Source organism: Ambystoma mexicanum, chromosome 6p, assembly GCF_040938575.1.
Source record: "Ambystoma mexicanum isolate Mex_15411 chromosome 6p, UKY_AmexF1_1, whole genome shotgun sequence".
NCBI classification, from domain to species: domain Eukaryota; kingdom Metazoa; phylum Chordata; class Amphibia; order Caudata; family Ambystomatidae; genus Ambystoma; species Ambystoma mexicanum.
In genome coordinates this window covers 668,561,783-668,585,073 of record NC_090935.1, presented here as the reverse complement: position 1 = coordinate 668,585,073, position 23,291 = coordinate 668,561,783, and the positions used below count along the sequence as shown (strand labels likewise).

At 42.7% G+C, this 23,291-nt stretch overlaps 1 pseudogene; it reads left to right on the top strand.

Moving 5' to 3' along the window:
• Positions 1–10,932: 10,932 nt before the first annotated feature.
• Positions 10,933–18,654, top strand: LOC138510961 (ras-related protein Rab-5A-like; annotated as a pseudogene).
• Positions 18,655–23,291: the final 4,637 nt, after the last annotated feature.

Below are 23,291 nucleotides of genomic sequence, written 5' to 3'. Positions count from 1 at the left end.
AGCAGCATACTTACCTTCCAAATCATCAAGGTATTTCAGGACTTCTTTTTATAACCAGTTCTGGCTCTCTTGTCATTAACCATTAGTGGTACATTCTATAGACTACGATAGTTCTTCCTCATATGTTCTTACAACCACTTTACATTCACTGTTTTTGATTTTGCACTATGCCTTATTCTTCTGGTCACTTGTTAGGATTTGTGAGGATTTGCAAATGCATTGTCGTCATACAAGCCTTGAATTGATTAACATCCTTACAGACAACGGACAGACTATCTGTGAATGTATAGTGAATGACTTAATGACTTGTTGTGGCTATACCTAATATTATCCTTTGTTGGTTTCTCTACTTTGTTTGTGTTTATACTATGTTCAACAACAGTTCCACAAAAGCTTCTGAAGAAGAGGATTGACTTCGAAACGCGTCAGCCTACTACATTGGAATTTCTGTTAACTATGATGATTCACATGATGTATTGCTTTTGCTTCAATTATTGTTTATGAATAAATGGGAGATTTCCCTCCCTTCACCTTTAGAATAATATCTCTTTGCTATCAATAAGTGATATTATAATTGATTGCTTTACTTTTAAAAGTACTCCAACATAATACCAAACACTTATTTTAAGTTATTACGCTTTTGTGGCATATTCCCAGAGTGTGCAGGGGACAGGAGGACTCCAATCTTGGGTCCTCTTTCCTGGTCAAGCCAAATTCCAGGTCCCAGAGACTTAAAGGTTCCGGTACTCACAACTCAGTCACTGGCTGTCAAACGAAGCTGCAAGGCATAACGGAGGAAGAGATCTTTCAGCCCTAGAGAGAACGCTCACTGCCACCCCCCCAAAGGGGAAAATATCCACCCTGTACAAGGTACTCGACAGGATGGACCCAAACAAGAAAGAGGCCTACATGACAAAATGAGAAAGGTACATAGGCAGAGAAATAGACCCGGTGGAATGGAGCCAAATATGGGCCAGAGTACACAAAAGCTCCAAATGCATAACCAACAAGGAAGGCGCCGACAAGGTATGCTACAGATGGTACTGAACCCCGGAGATACTCAACAAATGTAACCCTGCCATCCCGGAGTATTGCTGGAGAGGATGCCTAGACAAAGGCACATTATTCCATCTGCTGTGGGCCTGCCCCAAGGCTGCACATTTCTGGAGGAGTGTCCTTGAACAAATCAAACTAATGACAGGTCTCAAAATTCCATGGGATCCAGGAATCGTCCTGCTGGGGGTGACAAGCGAGGAGCAATTCCCATTAACCGGACGCCTGGCCGACCTATGCTTTCACATTTCAACTGCAGCTAAAATATCAATCGCCAGACAATGAAAAATCCAAAGGGCCCAGCAATCCCAATGTGGTGGGCCAAGTGTTGGGATATAGTTGCAGCAGAGAAAATCACAGCCATTCAATTCGGCAACAGAAGCAAATTCTACCAAATCTGGGCCCCCTTAAGGGACTACACACAGCAATTCCTGGGGGTGGCAAGAAAACCCCCAACCCTAAAATGGATGGAGAAATTAGACTAAAATTGCCCCGAAGGTGACATAACAGAAATAGGCACTCCCGGGGCCAAGCCCAGGCGCAATTGCTGGTAGAATTTCTATGCCCCTACGCCGCCGGATGAACTCAAGTCAAACAAAAGGCCCTATCCAATAAACTAAACCGCACTAAAAAACAGGTCTCCCGACTTGGCTTAATGTGAACACTGCTGTTCCCCTGTGTCTCCCCTCTCCCTCCCCCTCCTTTTCTCCCTCTCCTCCCTCCCATAGTTTGAGATAATGTTTGGTTCTATTATCATTGTTTTCTTTCATTTTACTAAACTGAAGCTTTTAAGAAGCCCAAGTTTTGATGTTATCTGGAAAGCTGTATGTACAAAACCAATAAAAAGAAATGTAAACAAAAAATAAAACTGCTGATGCACATGACGGCGTAAGCAATATCTCACTCAAGAACGTGATGAATACCATAGCCAGCTCATGGTCCTCTATGGAGACGAAAATGGATAGCATTAGCACAGAAGTATCCCTCCTACGTCATGACTTGCAAAAGCTCAACTCCCACACGCGGGAGGCGAAAACCCACATCTCGGAAACAGAAGATAGCATACATTCTATGAGTCAACAGATGAACGGGGTATTGCAGCGCATGAAGACGCTAGAGGAATGGGTGAGGAGGGCGAGGGACGCTCACGGCGAAATAATATTCGAATACTGGGGCTGCCTGAGAAAACTGAAGGCCCATCCATGGAACTGTTCCTTGAGCAATCTGTTTGAACCGAAGACATTCTTGAAATTCTTTTCCGTCCAACGAGCTCATCGTGTACCGTCTGGCAGGCCAATACCTGGAGCATCACCACGCATGGTGATTGCCAAGATCCTGAACTACAGGGATTGTGACACTGTACTACAGATGGCAAAGGCCAAAGGCTCTATAACATACAGTGGCTCCAAAATTACATTCTTTCCAGACACAAGAGAAGTGCAAAAAGCACAACAATCCTTTGACCCACTCAAGAAACGTTTACAGACGCTGAATGGTAAATATGGACTGCTATTCCCTGCACAGTTGAAAATATACCACAATGGTAGGACCATACACTTCTCAGATCCTTAGGAGGCATGGCACTGGGCGGAACGCCACCTGGACAGCGACTGGAAGCCGCTGGATAAAGGAGAAAATGGACTGAATAAGCCATGCCCGGACAAATCACCACATGCACTGCCGCTGCTACAACAAGAAGAGCTGCCCCGAATGGATGAGGGTTAAAACAGACTACTTTACTTTAGAAACACTACGGCTACTTTCAGAAAGAACAAGACACGATGGCAGAACACTGCCCACAAAGCACTATTGAACCCTCCTGTACCACAGAATGCTGGCGGCCTGCAACAAACCACCCCCGAGAACTTCACTAGAAAGACAGTAAGCAGCAATCATTTACCCATGCCCCCACAGTATCCTTGATGCTGTGCTGACGGCGGCCTACAAGAGTTTGGTTTTTTATTAGAAAGTTTGGTTTTGAGTGGGTGACAGATGCTTCAGTTGGGGATGGAGTATAGGCAGGGGGGATTGGGGTTTGTTTTCCTTGTTATTGTACACACAGGTGATATAGCTACACCATACACACGTGAGATGTTGGCAGCTCAAGATGCAATTCATGAAAAGCACACTTCCCATAGTATATATGAGTGTAAACAGTGGCACCCACACGAGCAATGATGCCCCCAGCCAACGCTAACAACAAACATTTGAGACTCCTGACGTGGAATGTCAATAGCTTCGGGTCCAGTATCAAAAGGTGTCTGTTGACAAGATTCATTAACAGACATACGCCTGACATAGTACTACTTACTGAAACACACCTAGCTGGCACGGCATGTAATTTATTTAAGAGAACCAACTACCACACGGCGGTACATGCAGGATTCTCCATGGGCTCTAGAGGGGTGCTAATCCTGATACATAAAAGACTCCCATATGCAGTCTCGAATGTGACCCAGGATACAGGGGGGAGGTATGTTTATATGTTTATATAAATGGAACGTTATGGAACCAAACACTTGCGGTAATGACAATATACTTTCCGCCAGCCCTCATGTCAGCATTGATAGAAGATATTACATCAATTCTGACTACGAATGACACAGAAACTTGGATAATTGGGGGAGATTTCAATGAGGTCAAGAATGTAGAACTAGACCGCACGCATATTAGAGAGAGAAACTGCTGCACTGGGTCTGAGGGATTTATGGAGGGACTTGTATCCACATGCACGTGAATACTATGAACTGAGAACTATTAATTCGACAACAAGAGGCAAAATGGATCTGCTTTATGGACTGATGCCATTCAGGCTTAAATTCAGATAGTCAGATGACTCATTTTCAATCAATCAACTTCAATCCCTGCTTTGAAGCAAAGTTTAGTAGAACTACTTTGAATTTAGTGCTTCCCTAGGCTACGAACTTTAAACTAACCTCTCAATCCTATCCAAAATGGCATATGTCACATTCCAAGTATCAACTAGCCATCATATTAAACGTACGTGATCACGTTACGTAATACATCATCGCGCTATTTAAATTAGCCCAGCACGAATGCACAATGGCGTTCTGAATACTTGAATGGAGTTCGGCGAGCAAACCAGCGCTCGACCTTGCACTCCTTCCTGACAAATTAAAGGAATGGTTCACCCAAAAAATGTTATTGCCCAAAAAGTTGGGCCCCCATCTCTCCTCGTACTCAGTTTCACGATGTTGTCGAACTGCCTGAGTCTTCTCATACCAAGAGAGCGTCCGCATATCCGACACCCAGTTCTCGCAATGTGGCTTCTTCCTGGATTTCCACACCTTCATTATTTGTTTTATGGCCATCAACAATGCTCTATCAATCCATTCTGAACAATCCCACATCTGTACCTAGCGCTGGTGGCAATGAACGATAATGATGTGTGACTAAAAGTGTGTAGCAGTCTGTAGCAGAGGACCCTTGGTCTTTTCTTCACGTTGTTTTCCTGGAGGCGGAGCTCTGATTTCGTACTGCTCAGACCTCTACTACTCCACGGAGCGGAGCGTAGAGTGTGACTGCGAGTGTGTAGCAGGCTGTTGCAGAGGACCCTTGGACATTTTTCCACACTGTGTCTCTGGAGGCAGAGCTCTGATTTCGTACTGCTCAAAGCTCTTCCACGAGTGTGACTGAAAGTGTTAAGCAGTCTTTAAGGTAAAACAATATCCAGTGTTTTCTCCTGATTTTCCCTGGGAGTGCTCCTGCAGCTTCTTTCACAGACCGTGCATCTGGTGTACTTCGTGCCTTCTTGTGCATCGCTTACTTACTGCTGCTTGTGAACCTGACCTGGCAACAGCCCAATGTCATTGTGCTTAAATAATGGGCAGTAAGCGAGTCACTGCCCATTCTGCTCTTTGCCACGTGTGCAGTGTGTTCTGAATTTAAGGCCGACGAGTCAGAATCTTGGATCTTTGAAATACGTTCCAACTGCGTTTTTCTGCAAGCCGGTATTTTGAACTTGTGAAAGGCTTACACCGTCTTCATTAATATTATTTGTGTTTGTTAGAATCTGAAGTGCACATATAGTGTCCTCTGTTTGAACACATCACACCTGGTGCTGGAACCCACAAACATTTCTTGATTCTCTGCCATCATGCCTGGTAAATCTACACAAAAATCTACCTACAGCCTTCAAAACAATAAACCTTATGTAAAGGCTCAAGGCTATAAACATGCTGCGAATACTGCAGCTCGCTCTTGTTTCAGACTTGATGGTCCTGCAAATCGGGTGAGCTCGAGTCTCCACTCCTGGTGGTGGGTATATCACAGCCTATTTTAAGGCATACTGACATTATTGCTACTATGTCAGATAAACCTATGGGCAATTTTACCGAATGTCTAATTGAAGGCGACAACCACCACGGTGGTGATGAAGATGACAATATTGACAATAACTCCTTATTGGAGTTGTGTTACTCCATTTGTCAAGTCAACTCATGTCCGGTATCCATACATCTTGATGCTAGCAACAAAAATGTGTCAAATTCTAGCACTCAGACCAACAATTAAGTGCGTTCCAATTCAAGGATGTCTGCTTCCCCTGAGATGTGTTTGTCTAACAACTCTGTTAATGAGATTATTCCAAAAGCCGCCCCTGATATTCAATCTGATATTTCTAAAGCCCGTTCATTTGGAAACTCTTCTGATGGCGGGGATCAACTGAGAGATGACCCGGCGTGGGGAGTGCTCAATTTTGCAGTAAAAATTCTGCTGAAACTTTGTGGCCGCATCCATGAGGATGTATTGAAACATGGCCTTATATTGGATCAATCACTCCTTAACATCAATCAAGCTCAATGCATGCAAGATGAGGAGGTCCTTAAAAGGAAGGCCCTGATTCTAATCAATTAAATTCACCTCGAGAAATTGCAGATGACCAAGGTACTTCAAATCAAAAAGATGCTGATGATTCACCTTTTAACTATCCTACCCATGAACAAATACGTAGGAATAAAAAGTTAAAGAAAAAAATCTATAAAAATCATGCCTCACAATCAGCCACAGAAGTTTTAGATATAGCCACTGGTGAACCTTTAAATTCTACCATTGCGACAATCACTTCCTAAAGCCAGAAAAATGAAACAGGGAAAAAGAAACACATTAACAGGTTTAAACTATCGAGTATATTTTCTAAAATCCCTTCTTTAAGGATACTGAATTCTTGCGACTTTGACTTTATCGCTACAAAACACAGTCGTGGAGGTGGTCCGACCAATGTTCACTGTGTGCTGCCTACGACTGCAGTATTAATTAGGAACCAATCAGACTCTTTAGAATTTCTAGGATACAAATTAGACAAAGTGTGCCCCTTAAATCCCTCCTCAAAGTGTTGTGATCACTGCACACGATCTGCGTTAGTTGACCCCCCGCCAAATGGGTGTGCTGGAGGTCATAAAGATGACTTTGATGACTTGGCTGAAAAATGTGATCCCGGGTTTTGAGCAATTACAGAAAATAAATTTGGTTTGCACCTGCTGGAACACCCATGGGCGTGCTCATTTTGTTAACAAGACACAGTTATTTGATATCTTGAATGAATCATCTGTTTCTATATTACAGGAAACTTGGTTGACAGAACAGTTCCTTATGGATGGATATATCATACATCAATCTCTTGCTAAAAAAAAAGGTCCAAAGGGGCCCCCATTTGGTGGACATATGATTGATGTCAAGCATGAGTTAAACTTTTCTGTGGTACAGCATGATGATTCTAATGAGCATGTGTTGGCAGTCAAGGTGATTATCAATGGTGGCCTCTGTGATCTACGCCTACTCATTATAAATGTACATGATCCCCCTGGTGTCCTCATGTCTGATACCATCCAGGATTCTATACATTCTATTATATTGAGTTGGTATGAAAATGCTGACTCAGATATTGTACTGTTGGGAGATGATTTGAATGCCAGGTGTGGGAATCATTCTACCAAAAGAATCTTATTCTGTGATTGACAAAGGCTGTATATTGTTACGGAACACTGTTAACCCTAAGGGTAGACAATTGCTTAGATTTTTGGAACTTATAGTCTGATTATTTTGAATGGCCGCACTTCTGGTGTCAACCCTGGCCAAATTACCTGGATAAATGGCCACAAAGAAGATAACCTTGATTATCTCTGTGGTAATACTCAATTGATCAATACTATCAAGAATCTTGATGTTTCTATAAATACATTTAGCAATCATGCAACTTTGCGACTGTATCTAGATCTTGAGACATCTCGGCAACATCAATATGCCACCCACAACCTGGTACCTAACCAGATTGGTAACCGGGTGAAATGGTCTGAATGTAATGTTAATAGGATATGCAGAAAACTTACATTTGTGTTTAAAGACTTTCTGATGCTAGCTTCTGATGCTACAAACTGGTAATGAAATTGAAGCATGGTTAACCTGCTTGGTTCAAGACAACACACAAAGTAGGCCAAATAAGCCCGTTTTGTCTACTAATAATCTTGTGCACCCATTCCATATGGAAATTCAGAGAAAAAAGCGATTGTTGAGAATCTTTCTCCGAGAAAGAAGTTTGCCCAGGCTTTTTATTATGTGTTGAACGACGTAAATTGAAAAACCGCTACACAAACTGTTCAACCCGCAGGAAACAGTTAAGTTTGACTGCCAACTGGCAAAAAATTATCTCAGCCCTTAGTAACAGAAACACAAAAAAGGGGGGCACATCCTTAATCAGGCTAGACCTACGGCTACAAGAAACATCATTAATCCGATCCCAGAGAATGTGTGGAACGCTTATATGGAAACCAAAATGATGTGTGATGATTCAGAGGATATTTTCATTCTACATCATAGTGTTGCGTGGCCAATGACATTTGCATTCGATGATATGGTAACCCATTTAACCAATTTAAATAACTCCCGGTCTCTTGGCCCTAATGGTCTTTCAACATCTGCCTTAAAGGGAAATAAGGAAATCTAGGCTATCATTTATGCGATTTATTCAACAAAATTTGTTGGAGATGGTGTATACCTGACTCCTGGAAAAAGGCAATATATATATCCAAAGATTTAAGACTGGGGATTGGCGCTAACCTGAAAATTGTCACCTTTTGTCCATCTTTGATACCACGGGCAAGGTTTGTTCCGGTTTCTTGTTAGATCATCTACAAGCATGGTTCACGGAACATAACATCTTGAATCAATATCAAACAGGCTTAAGAAAAAGGGTCCAGAACAACACATAACATCTGACTACTAGATCCAACTAATCTATGCTGGTCACCTCTTGTCATGTTAAAAACTTGCTACTGATTTCAGCTGTCAGACATATTGAATACCCTCACTGTTATAACTATCTGTGTGTTGAAATGTTTGAATCTAAAGGCTATAGTGAACTGCTCACTTGTAGGAAATCAAAAGCTAAGCACATCTCACTGGTGATACGTAGATACAAATATCATCATGCAGGCTTTTCATTGGTTGGTATACTTGATCTTTACCAACAATGGTTTTGCCCAGCTGTCCTGTATGGTCTTGAGGCGCTTGAAATACAAGATCTCGAATGGCTGAATATTCTTGATGGATTATTTTGGAGAGGCGTCCTCCGTCTTCCTCCATCGGCCTCCGTAGAATATATTTGCCTAGAATTGGGTGTCTTATCCCTGAAAGCTATGGCCATAAAACAGAGAGGTAACTTTTTCTTGCAAGCAAAAACTTCACCAATCGGTCCTATATTGAGTAGGTTGGGTTCCAATTATTGTCTTACTCGTGGATCCACAAAAGAATGTGGGTTCATGAAGTTGGTCCACTATCTCTTCCATGACTTAAATTGGGTTCCTAACTTCCACCGCTGCTCAATCATAACAAAGCTTAAAGGCGCCTTTGTCGATGCCTTAATAAGTGGGACTGGGTTAAAAATCATGACCTTCTTCAATCTCTCCGTAGTTATGATCAAGCCATACTGGTTTGCCACAGAGTCATGAAACCTCAATGATATCTCATCCGTTGTCCAGACCCTGAAGTGCGAACCAATTAGCTATTACATCTCTAGGAGGTGGCCAATGGAAAATTTCCAGAGAAGATAGGTTTTGTAGAATGTGTGAGATCTTGGCCCATTGTGAGACGGCGAGGCATGTGATGACTGAATGCCCAAAAATGGGTCACATTTATATGACACTTCTACGACAATTTACTCATGACTACAATTTGATTAAATCTATCGCGTTTTGGTCATATTGTTTGAACTCTGACTGTGAAAGACTCCACATAGCACTTTATAAAGTATGGTGTAATATCAGGATCAAACTCGGCAATGGTCATTGAATGGTTGATTGGATTATGCTTTTTCCTATGTTAATTTTATCTACGCTATAAACTGTCTATAAGCACTTTACAATGTTTCTAGTTTGCAAAGGTACTCCAGTCATCGCTCTAAATAGTTTGAATTTGCAAAATTCTTTTTTAATATACAGTTTGTATGTACTAAGTCAAATCTTAAAAAATATGTGTGCTATGCATGTTTTAATGTAATGTTTCTCTTATGTATGATTGAAAATGAGATATGTTCATTTATCATAATGATTGCTTGAAACAGTTGTGTATTTATGAATTGATTTGTTAAAGTTCATTTATGAACTAAATACAAATAATAAATAAATATATAGCACTTTCTTCAACATACTTTACATACAACATATTTACATACACTATCACCCAATTGAAGTTAGTTTCATCTACTTCTACTTCTACTCCCCTCAGCCTCAGTAATGACTTTTGTTTTTTTAAGATCTGCACCCTTCCAAGTTTAGTTTTTGGTTGCGGGTGGGGGGCAGGGGGTGTGGGGACTCATTTTGGTCTTGCATTTTTCATGTGGTTGCTAGACTTTCTCCTTTACTGATTTTATGGACCAAGCGTAACAATTATTTAAATTTGTGTTATTTTGTTGTCTTTTCTTTTCTGTTTTTTTCTCTGCTGTTTTGATTGTAACCATTACACTTATTGTACCAAATCATACATTTTTGTAAAGCGCTTTGCCTTAAGGTGAAGTAAATCAATAACAATACAAGGCAGCCTACTTGGATGAAAATGTTTCATCCACAAGCACTCCAAGTGCACAAGTTAGGTAACTTTTAAATAATACACTTATCAATTTTGTTTTATTCATGTAAAAATGTAATAATATGTAACTTATTAAAGAAACTGCACTGAATGTAAAAGTGATTGTATTTTCAAGTACTTTAAGCAAATGTACATTACATAATGTTTGTCATGCAGACTGATAACATGTTACATTTAAACATCAAAAAAGTGTAAAGTAATAGTGTTTACTAAACAAATGTTTTATTTACATTCAATGTATTGAAAATATGATTGGAAATACAAGGTACGAAAATACTACCCTATGTATGTATATTAAAAATAGTACATTACACAGTCAATAAATGTTAATAGATCCAAAATACATTACGATGTAACATATTTTACATGGAAACGCACATAATGACCTAACAAATTTTACATGGGAACACACATTACATACATCCACAGATAAGTAATGTGAATTTGCAATGGGATTCCTGCTAATTAAGAACTAATACGTACATCAGACCTTTCATATTATAATTCTAAACATGTTGTATTATTAATAACATTACCACATGTTTGTTGTTTTTCTGGGAGGGGGCGGGAGGTGGAGGAGAAAGTTGTCTGTGATACCCACAAAGCATCTTGGGGAGAAGGTGGCTCATCCTGGGGGGCCAACTTTAAGGAGGACAGATGAAATCACAGCCAGACGGTTCAAGTGAAAAAGCAACAGAAGAAAGGACAAGAGTAAAATTTGAATACTAACGCAGTTTCCTTTTTTATTTTCCTGGAAGTGAGATGCTAACTCCAAACCGCATGGCTAATCGAGGAGCATCTAGGCCCAATGGGCCAAATACTGGAAATAAAATGTGTCACCTTATACTTGTGCTTTTGGGAGAGTCTGCTGTTGGCAAGTGCAGTTTGGTGCTGCTGTCAAAGGCCAATTTCAGGAGTTTCAAGAGAGTACTATTGGAGCTGCCTTTCTTACTCAGGCGGTTTGTCTCACTGAAACCACAGTAATATTTGACATTTGGGACACAGCTGGTCGGAGCGACATCACAGCCTCGCACTTATATACTACAGAGGAGCACAGGCAGCAATAGCTGTATATGACATTACCAATGAGGAGCCCTTTGCAAGAGGGGAAAACTGGGTGAAAGAACTTCAAAGGCAAGCAAGTCCTAACATTGTGATAGCATTATCTGGAAACAAGGCAGATCTTGCTAGCAAGAGAGCTGTAGATTTTTAGGAAGCACAGTCCTATGCAGATGACGACAACAGTTTGTTGTTCATGGAGACATCTACTAAGAGATCGATGAATGTAAATGGAATATTCATGGGCAATGCTGCATGGGCATCCCACAAGCGAGGCATGGTAACTGCTGTTACCATCGGCAGCTGGGAGAGGGGCAGCCCCAACCCCCCGCGCCTGCTCCTCTCCTTCCCCCCAGCTATGGAGACACGCAGTCTCGGCAGCACAAAAGCCACGGAAGGGTAAGGTGCGAACAGTCATCGCACCCTTCCTCCAAACAGCAAGGTGCTAAGCGCCATAAGGAAACAACCATCAGGCAGGGCCCAGGTTCAAAGATCTGCCACCACCAGGGGGTCAGACAGTCGGCTATCCGGCCGGGGGCTGCAACAACAGCAGCCACCACCACATACACAACAAAGACCCAGGGCCTCCCTGGGTCCTATAAATGAGAGCAGCATGCTCGGAGTAAACACAATCTGTTTGTGGACCCTGAACGGGGACCCAAGCAAACAGGAGGTTCACTGTTTACTCAGTGTCTTCCAAATCTTCTTGCTTCTTTAGCAATTCTTGAAGTTCGCTGTACATTGCAGTGTCTTTTTCCTTCCTGAACATTGTACTGTTCAAACCAATTGCAATGCAGTTTTAACGAAGGAAGAAACGGCAACCGAACGGCCAGCGCAGACGCTGTCAACTTCAACATTTTCGGCATAGATCGAAAAGCGAGCGGCGAGCGTGTCCAATCCACAGCAAACAAAGACGCGTGCTGCGGAATCATCCACAAAACCAGTGCGAACGAAGGAGAAGCGGCACTCGAACAGCACGGCACAGACGGTTTTCAGATTCAACACTTTACAGGTGAGCCACCGCGCTGGGGCTACGAGGGAGGAAAAAAAGACATTTATGTGCAGAAGAGATACATTGTATTACAGTGGACCAGAACCCCTGCGTTATAAGGCAGACGGGGCAGGATAACACAAGCCAATTTTAAACTTGGCAGAGTCACAAACCAGATTGGGAGCTCGTCTTTGCTTGACAGCCACGCAGAGCTGGCGAACACATTTCCAAGCTCGGCGGGCCCAAAGACTGCAGATTTAAAATAATTTCTGTAATATTGCAGTGCGACCTCACAGCGAAACCAATTATTTAAATCCAGTAAATCAAGCCTGGGGGCTGCCCAATTTTCTGAAACCTGGGCACGAAGGCACCAGTCAACAGTTACCCAGCACGGGCAACAAATAGAACAGGCGCAAAGAACTCGCTGATAACAACGGTTTAACTCCGTGATAAAACCCTTTTTCTTTTTCATATAGCAGGCATAGAAAAACCCAAATGACCACCATTGCTAGCAGCCATTGAAGCGGCAGAGCACTACGGATGGGCATGGGTTAGAGAAAACATGTACGGCCTACCCAGGGAAGGAATTACCAGCCCACCTAGTCAGGAGGAGGTTCCTGCACCTTTGAAAAAGAGAAAAATATCCGAAGATGCCAGAAAAGGTACCAAAAAATTGTCAAAATTATGCGAGAATATAGCGGAATTACAGCAACTAATGGTAGAAATAAGGGGGAAACAGACGCCGCCCGCAAGGGAACCTGGGGCCGCAAACCCCCCCATCACAATAGAACCTACTATAACGGTTGTCAATCCACCCGTAACAATACCTATAGCAACTCCGCCACAAGTACAGCAGTTGCCAATAGCGGCCACAGCTACAAATGCAACAGCCTCCACAACTCCAGCAACTGATCCAACCGGTGCCCTAAAAGCATGGACAATGCCAGGCGCAGACAACACAGGCGCGACAGGGACAACCGGCAGCAATACAACTGACATTATATCAATCTGTAATGCGCAAGTAGAACAAAAAATGAAATCTTTCCAAACAGAGATATTAAATAGATATAAAAGATGCCTGGCATGGAACATTGATACCACAATCAAAGAAGCCATATGGGCCAAATAGTTTATAGAAATCTTTTCCCTAATAGAAGCACAGCGCAAAGGGAAAGATGCTTTTAGAGATCCCAAAAAAATAGAAGAGAAAGCCATTGCCAGGAACGCCCAGGTCGAACAAAACTGGGACAACTGGTTACAGGCCTTTGCCATACTAGCAACAATATATGAAGAAATATTTCCCATGGATGGTAGGAAGATCTGGGCATACGTTGATAAGATAAGGGAAGTAAAAGAAACACAGAAGGGGAAGACATGGCTTGCATACAACATCAGATTTAGGAGGAGCATGTCAGAAAGACCGGCCATTGAGTGGGATGAAGTCCAGAACGATTTATACACCCTCAGCGCCGAACCTCCCCAGGAAGAAGATACCATGCATTCTTCTTCCAAAAATAGCAAATATTCGCAAGTAAGCAAATCCCATGACAACGATAGATCCAAAAAAGCGGAACAGCCCTTTCGGAGGAACCAGCCTGGGGCGGCTAAAAATAATGCTCACAGACAGAACAAACAGCAGGCTGTCAAATCCAACATCCCATGCAAAAACCTTAGGAAAAACCAGTGTACATGGGGCAAAGAATGATGGTACAAACACGCCTGCACAAACTGCAACGGCGACCATGCAACAAGCAATTGCACCAGACTACTAGCCAAGAAAGAATGATACCCCAATTTTAGAACCAGGGCGAACGCCCATCAACCCGGGCAATATTAGGGACACTCTAACCAGCTACCCAGACACAGAAACCAGCAGGATAATATTGCAGGGTTTCACCAAAGGGTTTTGTATCCCATTTAAGGGCACTGGGTCACAAAACATCCCGATGAACCTAAAGTCAGCCAGGGACAACCCCCATATAATAGAAACCAAAATCAAGAAAGAACTGCAACTGGGCAGGGTAGCAGGTCCCTGGGACGCCATGCCTCTAAAGGACTATTTAATATCTCCACTAGGCCTGGTCCCCAAAAAAGAACCCAGAAAAATGAGACTAATCCATCACCTTTCCTACCCAAAAGGCCTGTCTCAAAACGATGGCATCTCACACACAGAATCCGCTGTAACTTACACGCATTTCCAAGAAGCGGTAAGGCTCATACAAGAGTGCGGCAGCAACGCTTTGATGGCTAAACTGGACATCGAATCTGCTTTCAGACTCTTGCCCGTTCACCCAGAGTCACAACAGTGGCTAGGTTTTACTTTTAACTACAAATTCTACGTAGATAGATGCCTTCCCATGGGGTGCGCAGTATCCTGTGCACTATTTGAGCAATTCAGTTCCTTTTTTCATTGGGCTTTCCTAAAGCAGAGACCAGGGACAAAAATAGTGCATTACCTAGACGATTTCATGGTCATAGGGCCACCAAACTCTGAGGAATGCGGCCAGGCTTTAACAAAACTGGGGCACATGGCCACGCAATGGGGAATTCCCCTAGCGGGGGAACAAACCACCAAACCAGACACAAACATAACCTTTCTGAGCATCGAAATAGACTCGGCAAAGGGGCTCTGCAGAATCCCCAAAACAAAAATATCAGAACTCCTGGCTAAAATCCAAAACCTGATAAAGAGAGAAAAGGGGACTGTAAAGGAAATACAATCCTTAGCAGGCAGCCTCAATTTCGCATCCAAAATAATACCTCAAGGGAGGATATTTTCCAGAAGCCTGGAGTTCAAAATCAAATCACTCACCAAACCACACTTGCATATCCGGCTAGGCAGAGAGGTGAAACAGGACCTGGAAACATGGGGAAAATTCCTCAGAGATTTCAACGGGTCTTTACTTTGGCGAACGCCTTTAAATACCCGGTCAAACAGGGTCCTATACACCGACGCATCTGGGAGCAAGGGGTTTGGAGCCATACTAGACTCCGAATGGGTGGCAGGACAATGGCCCAATTCATGGCAAACAGCAGGGTGGACAAGAAACATCACCTTACTAGAAATATTCCCCATCTGGCTAACATTACACATCTGGGGCAGGCGACTAGCGAATACGGAACTTTTGATTTGGTGCGACAACATGGCTGTAGTGGGCTCCATAAACAGAAGGTCTACGAAATGCCCTTTAGTACTAAAAGTATTACGAGCCATTACAACAGTCACACTACAAGTAAGCGTTGTACTCAAAGCGAAGCACATTTCAGGGGCAGATAATAACATTGCTGATGCCTTATCTCGCTTCCAGTGGACAGGATTCCGAGAGCTAGCGCGGCACGCCCAAGAACAGATGACGCCAATACCAGCAGAATGCTGGGCAATAATGGGAAGAGAAGAATAACGGCATCAACGCCAACGCCAATGCCCAACGAAAACCAGGCACCTCGAAAACGGGTGCCAACAACACATTGGCATCAACGCCAGCACCAGAGAGTGCAGGCCGGGATGACCAATACAAAGCAGGCACCTCTAAAAGGGGTGCCAGCAACACATTGGCATCAACCCCAGCGCCAGACAGCCCAGGCCGGGATGCCCAACGAAAACCAGGCACCTCTAAAACGGGTGCCAACTACACATTGGCATCAACGCCAGCACCAGAGAGTGCAGGCCGGGATGACCAATACAAAGCAGGCACCTCTAAAAGGGGTGCCAGCAACACATTGGCATCAACGCCAGCGCCAGAGAGCCCAGGCCGGGATGCCCAACAAGAATCAGGCACAACAACAACGGGTGCCAACAACCTCACAGGCTTCCTAACAGAGATGGCAGAGTGGGCGGTGGCAAGCACCACAGCAACACAGTACAGTAAGTATTTGCAAACAGTATTCAAAGCCACAGGTTTAAACCACGTAGAACTAATAACGATTAAAGATATAGAAGTATTCTTAAAATGGGCCCGGGGACAAGGTTTCAAAAGGGATTGGGCTAAAAAACACCTGGTGGCAATCTCATACTTTACGAAAATTCGGGGCGATTCAGACCCCACTCAGAACACACTAATTTCTTATGCAATGAAGGGATGGGGCAGATTGGAGGGGCCGCAAGTGGACACCCGCCGACCCCTTCATTTCACCAAACTGGTACAGATAGCAAGCCATTTGGAAGCCATATGTTGGCACCCTTACGAGATAATGTTATTTAAAACAGCCTTTTTCCTAGCCTATTTCGGGGCTTTCCTGGTAGGAGAACTCATTGCTTCCAGCACCAAGGCCACAAACGGCCTGGGCGTCATGGAAATCAGGGTGAGACAGGAGAGTGTTAATATAGAAATGCAGCAGTCGAAAACGGGTGCAAAAAGAACCATCAATATTTTTTGCATCAATGAGACAACAAACTGCCCGGTGTGCATCACCAACCTCTATTACGCACAACAACCTAAAGTGGGGGGGAGTTTTTTAATCCGCAAGGATGCATCGGCCCTAAGCCGCTACCAATTTAAAGGAGTGCTGATGAAAGCAATCAGCAGAGCAGGGTGGGATCCCAAACATTTCGGCACTCATTCCTTCAGGATAGGTGCCGCCACCGCTGCATGGCAAGGAGGTTTAGCACCGCAACTACTAAAAAACATAGGGGGATGGAAGTCAGACTGTTATAAAAGATATATCAGACCGCAACCGATATAGCCATCCGCCCTAATAATATTGTCTTGCTTTTCCCTCCCTCCCACCACCACAGAAACAACAGGCGAATTGAGGACCACACTCCGATCAGCATGGATAGTTGGCCACTCATTCGTTTTCAGGACAGGCAGATGGGCAGAAGAGACTAAAGATGGGCCACCTTTCAGAAACACCATTACGTCATGGTGGGGACACAGAGGCCTACGTTGGGCAGACGTCCACGAAACATTAGCGGAACTGGTGCCATACAGGGACCCACCAGAATTCCTGATCATACATCTAGGGGGAATCAACCTAGTCAACACAGCTAGACGCACCCTATGCAATGAAATGTGCTCCTCCCTAGCAGGCATGTCGCACAACTGGAGGTGTACCGAAATATATTTCTCAGCCATCTTACCAAGAAAGAAATGGCTAGGGGCCAACTGCTACAAATCTATAGACATATCCAGAAGAAAACTGAACAGGACTATAGAGAGATTCTGTATGCCTAGAGGACTGTGTTTCATAAAACACCCAGTCATTACACTAGGCAACCCAGACCTTTTTCTCGACGATGGCACCCATCTGTCAAGCCAGGGCATGGAGTATTTTTTTCGGGAAATCAATACAACTCTTGCTCACAGGGGCTGTCTCTAGGGCATACTCTTGGGGGAACACGGCCAGCCGGGAACCTGCCCGTGTGTGGCGGCACGGGCCCGAGGGGGTAACCTCAGTACCCGGTGCCCAAAAGTATGATACCATCATGATATGTGATATTGTTATTGTCATAACCCATATCTGTACAATAAAATCCTACGGCCTTTTTATTGCCAACACTTGAAACAAGTTGTGAGCCTATCATTACGGGTTCGGGGTTCACCCATTACTAATGCATGCATATGGGTTCAGCAGTTATGGGCAATGCTGCATGGGCATCCCACAAGCGAGGCAGGGTAACTGCTGTTACCATCGGCAGCTAGGAGAGGGGCAGCCCCAACCCCCCACGCCTGCTCCTCTCCTTCCACCCCAGCTACAGAGACACGCAGTCTCGGCAGCACAAAAGCCACGGAAGGGTAAGGTGCGAACAGTCATCGCACCCTTCCTCCAAACAGCAAGGTGCTAAGCGCCATAAGGAAACAACCATCAGGCAGGGCCCAGGTTCAAAGATCTGCCCCCACCAGGGGGTCAGACAGTCGGCTATCCGGCCAGGGGCTGCGACAACAGCGGCCCCCACCACATACACAACAAAGACCCAGGGCCTCCCTGGGTCCTATAAATGAGAGCAGCATGCTCAGAGTAAACACAATCTGTTTGTGGATCCTGAACGGGGACCCAAACAAACAGGAGGTTCACTTCAGTGTCTTCCAAATCTTCTTGCTTCTTTACCACAGAACCCACCCACCCTACAAAAGGGGAGAAGAACAAAAAGAAGTACAAGGCACTGTACGGTGCCCTCAACAAGTCGTGGGACACAAGAAGGCGGCACAGGTCCGAGGGGGTAACCTCAGGACCCGGTGCCCAAAAGTATGATACCATCATGATATGTGATATTGTTATTGTCATAACCCATATCTGTACAATAAAATCCTACAGCCTTTTTATTGCCAACACTTGAAACAAGGTGTGAGCCTATCATTACGGGTGAGGGTTCGGGGTTCGGCCATTGCTAATACATGCATATGGGTTCAGCAGTTATGGCAATAGCTAAAAAGTAACCAAAGACTGAATCACAGACTATTGGATCCAGTACCACAAGAGGAAGAGGACTAGATCTTACGGTACCTACATAACCGCCCAAGACTCACCGCTGTAGTACTTAAGTCTTCATATGCTTTGAACCCTGTCTTGAATAGTCTTTGGCTTCACTCATTGCAGTGTAAATGGAGTGTTTAACTTGGCCTGTTACAACTTCAAAACTATCAGGAGACTTTGGGTACATTTGCATAACCAAATTATTTTAGGTGTTTTGAACATCCTTTTTAAAAACATACATGTGTTACTACTACCTGGCTGAAACGTTTCAGAATTCTAAGAATATTGACATATGGAAGATTTGTCTTGTACAGAAGATTTGAAAAAATATAATGCTTACTTGTTGCCATTTGGGCTATATAGCCGTTATTTAATAAACAAAGAGTAGGTCGTTGTACGGGGGCATTGGTCACAATTGTAATAACCGAGTTAAAACAGAAAGGTCTCCTAATATGTTTGATTTCTCCCATTTTTTCAATTCTTTCCTACATCGGTTGTAGACGACCACAGTATTCCTGCTGGTTTCTTCATCATACTCATGGTGAAATGTACATTCCACATTGTAATAGGTTTTCAGCTAATACAATCTACACGCAGCATTACTTGCAAATAATTACATGAAGTAGGATCATGTGCTTTTCAGAAACAGGTATTCGTTTAGTTACTGTGCTTGGTAATACTCTAGTAAATTGTGATTTCAGACTGAATGGAAATCAAACTCAACTCCACTCTGTCGTTGCAGCAAAAATTAATGCATTGCTAATTTCACGTTGTATATTTTTCTTGGAACTTAGAGCTGCAGTAGTTGGAAAACAAAACAGGTGTTTGGCTGTTTATTTTCTATCATTGTGGCCAATGCACAGACTTTCTTATGTAATTACTTTCTTAATGTGGAACTGCCCCTCCCGCCCCTCACAAATAGGTAATTTTGTGCTGCTAGGTTTAGAGGTATGCTTCTCTTGATTAATTTGAGGAGACAACCTATGTGGTTTTTGTCACCTAGAGTGTCTCTTGTCTGTCACCAATGACCTCTCCATACTCATCAGTGGTTGAAGCAGGCTGTCTGGGTCACATCTGCTGAGAATACTCAGGAAAAGCAGTAACTTGTGAAATAAATCCCCTTTTGTTGCTTCCCTTTCTTTGGTTATCTTCTCCCAATTGCTTCAGTATTTCTCCATGTTGCACGGTTTAGTGTTTAGGCTCTTCATTATCTTTCAAATTCATAGTATGAGAACATTTTTAAAAAGTTTAATATTTGAGCCACCTCTTAATGTATACTGTGGTCAAGGAACCAGGCTATGCAGGCAGAATGTGTCCACACCCAATGACTTTGCACCAATTACAAAATCATTCTCAAATTCAAATTACTAATTGGTTCCTGTAGCACAAGAGATTTTGGAAATCTACCTGTATGACATAATATATGGAGTCTTGTTTTCCGATACACATTTTCGGAGGTACAGCTTTTTTGTGTTCCTAACCACCAGCCTTTCATATTCAAAGACAGAGGACTTTGAAACATCTTTGAAATCCTACAACTATCCTCATTGCTGATACCTGGCACTACAAATCAGTGTGTGGTAGTTTGAGGGAGGGTGTGAGTTCCTCTTTAAGGCACTTTTCCCAGCACTAACAATTATCTATACTCAACCTGATTAACTTAAGTTTGGAATTAAAAAATATTGTATATAGGGTACTACTTTGAAGTCCACATTTATGTTTCATATGTTTTGTAATATGACGTATAAGAGAGTTGTCTAAAAGTATACAATGTGTACAGTTACTAAAAAATCTAAACTGGAAAAAACTAACGTTACTTTCCTTCACAGCCCCACCAGGGTTAGAAATAGAACATCATGATCTCTTAACACACTGCTCTGTGAATAATGAACTTTGCGTTCATCCCACAAGTCTGCCTTTTGGTCTATCCAGATAATTGCACTAACACGTTTTATTTTCATTATATAAAATCTGCTAAGTGTCAGAAAAGAGATGATTAAAATCTATTTAAATACGAAAATGCTAGCAGAAACATAGCTGTGCAAGTTGTACATTTGACGAAATCAGGGGCTTAATAAGGGAATGACAGCAGTGTTTAGTGTTATATTGAGGTGCTCAGGTTTGAATAAAGTGGTACAAAAATAAAAAAGAAAAGAACATTACCACATATTACATATGTCATTTTCGTAATGTTAATTTACACAGGTATTCCTGATACTACAAATCTAATATGTACATCAGTCATTTCATATTAAAATTCCAAAAATGTAGTATTGTTAATAACAATACCACTTGCAAAACTAACATTGCTACTACTAACACTACATAATGAATCACGTAACATAATTCTATAATGTACTTTGCAACTGTATGTTACCATATAGTTAAGGTCATATTATTAAAACTAAGATGTATGCATATACTGTTTAAAAATAACACACAAATACGCATGAAAAAATGCATTATATGCTAATCACTTTAAAGCCTTGGTACTTGTACAGTTTTCATTATGTATACATACATCATAGTTTAATAGTGTCTAAATATATCAATATATTAAGCTTGTTTCTAAACTTATTTGAAAAAATGTATATATAAACAATGTACTATATTTTTTTTGTAAAGATATTTTACAATCTGATTACAACAATGGGGCAAAACCATGACAGTACAGAGCAATTCCATGGAAAAAATCCCACACATTAAAACAAAATGTTTTACATGCTACAACCCGTTCAACACTAAAAACAACTGCACATTTAAAAAAAAACTCAAATAATGCACCAATAAACACAAAAATACCTCAAACAACTTGCATAAATTGAACAAATACCACACATAACATGCAAAAGAAACATAAAACCGCCTAAAAAACGTATTTAGTTTTTCAAAAACATGTAAAATGCAAAAACCTATGTATCACAACGTCAATGAGACAAGTTCAAACTTGTAAAGGTACATGTAGATATATAGCAAAGCAAAATTACATTCACAATGTTGTAAACAAAGCATTAGTTATTCAAAAGAAGTTAAGCACATTGTCATTTTTCTAAAGGAATTTGCTATTTTCCTTCACAAGTGTTTACGTAAAATGTCCAATGTTGGAAATTACAGTGTTCCAAACTTTAAGAAACAATATCTTGGGCAATGCATACATACTTCCTCATTAGAACATTATTTTTCTGATGAAACTGTGAGAAACCTGGAGGTGTCTCACCCACTAGTCCCCAAGGATCTGTCATCCAGGTGGCCAGGACACAGCCAACACTATTGGATCCAGTTCCTGGGGGTGGACCAGTGCGTGAAGATCACCTGGATGAGGGGTCTTCGGGTAGTGGAAGTGGGACACTGGAGTCTGAGATGCAGTGTCCCCTTCCCTGTAATACCTTTTCCTCATCCTACCAGATAGGATAGCTAGAAACTCAACCCCTCCCCTTTCCGGACACAAACACTTCCTCATGGAAAGTTCTTCGTAAGCGACAATGGACTAACACCCGAGCCGTATACCTGGCATTCCCAACACAAGGGTCAGGCAGAGTCAGGCAATTACTAATAATCACACACACCTGACTTCCATCACACTTCCCCACACGGATAAAAGGCGGAGCATGAAAGCACACTCTGAGCAATGCAAAATGCACAAAGAAGCATCAATTCCAGGATGGCAGTAAAAAACCGAGGAGAAAGGCGACAAGACCAGAGAGGGCTGCAAGGAGGGAACTACCCTCAGCCTTTTCGGAGAAGAACTGCGACTTTCACGAGGCCTTGAGGAAAAGAAACATAAGACCGGTAATTACAGCTGAACAACGATACAGTGTGTGTCAATGGTACACAGTGCCCTCCCGCATTGATAGCTAAGGTGGGGAGAAGTATTTGCTGCTGTAGTACTGTCATTGGCTCCAACAACATAGCAGCACCAGTGAACACAGCCTGTGAGTCGGAGAGACTGATAGCAGACCGGACTGTGTTACGATCAAGGTTGCAAGTGGCAACATTGTATGAAGAAAAATGAGGCCTATGCAATGGAACTTCATGAAACGGAAATAGGTACCATACACAGAATAGTCCGACGCCACATGGGTGCTCATTCGAAGGTCTCTCTTTGGTATCCAGCTGAGCGTGTGAGAATCATTGAACTGTGAAATCGAAGTGACCCTTCAGCGGGTCAAGCTAAATCTGTAAAGGCTTAAAGAGCGAGTGATGAAAAAAGGGGCAAACCAGCAACAGAGGAGTCAGGCACCACGTGGGTGCGCAAACAGGAAACTCTGGGCGATTACATGATGGTAGAAACTACCGTAACAAGAAGGCCTTGGGAAAAGGTGAAAAGAGGTTAAAGTGGTCATACAGGGGTCTTGTAAAATCCTCTGTACAGTCGAAAGTCTTTAACCGACGGATGATTGTAAAGAAAAGGGAAATGAATCCTGCTTGGTGATATTAGCACATGAACAGTGTGTTGCAAAGGTTGGAACGAGTGAACCTAGCGGAGGGATGCTAACAAGAAGGGACGAAGCCTGAAGTACCATCAACAGTTTTGAGTGAACCCGATCGAGGGATGTCAAGAGTGAATTGTTTGAAAAGACATTAAGATTCGTGAGTGCAAAAAGTATTGTAAGACCAGGGGAGGTGGATTGTGCCCCTTGGCATTTGGATCTGAGCCAGAGAGAGGGAGATCCAG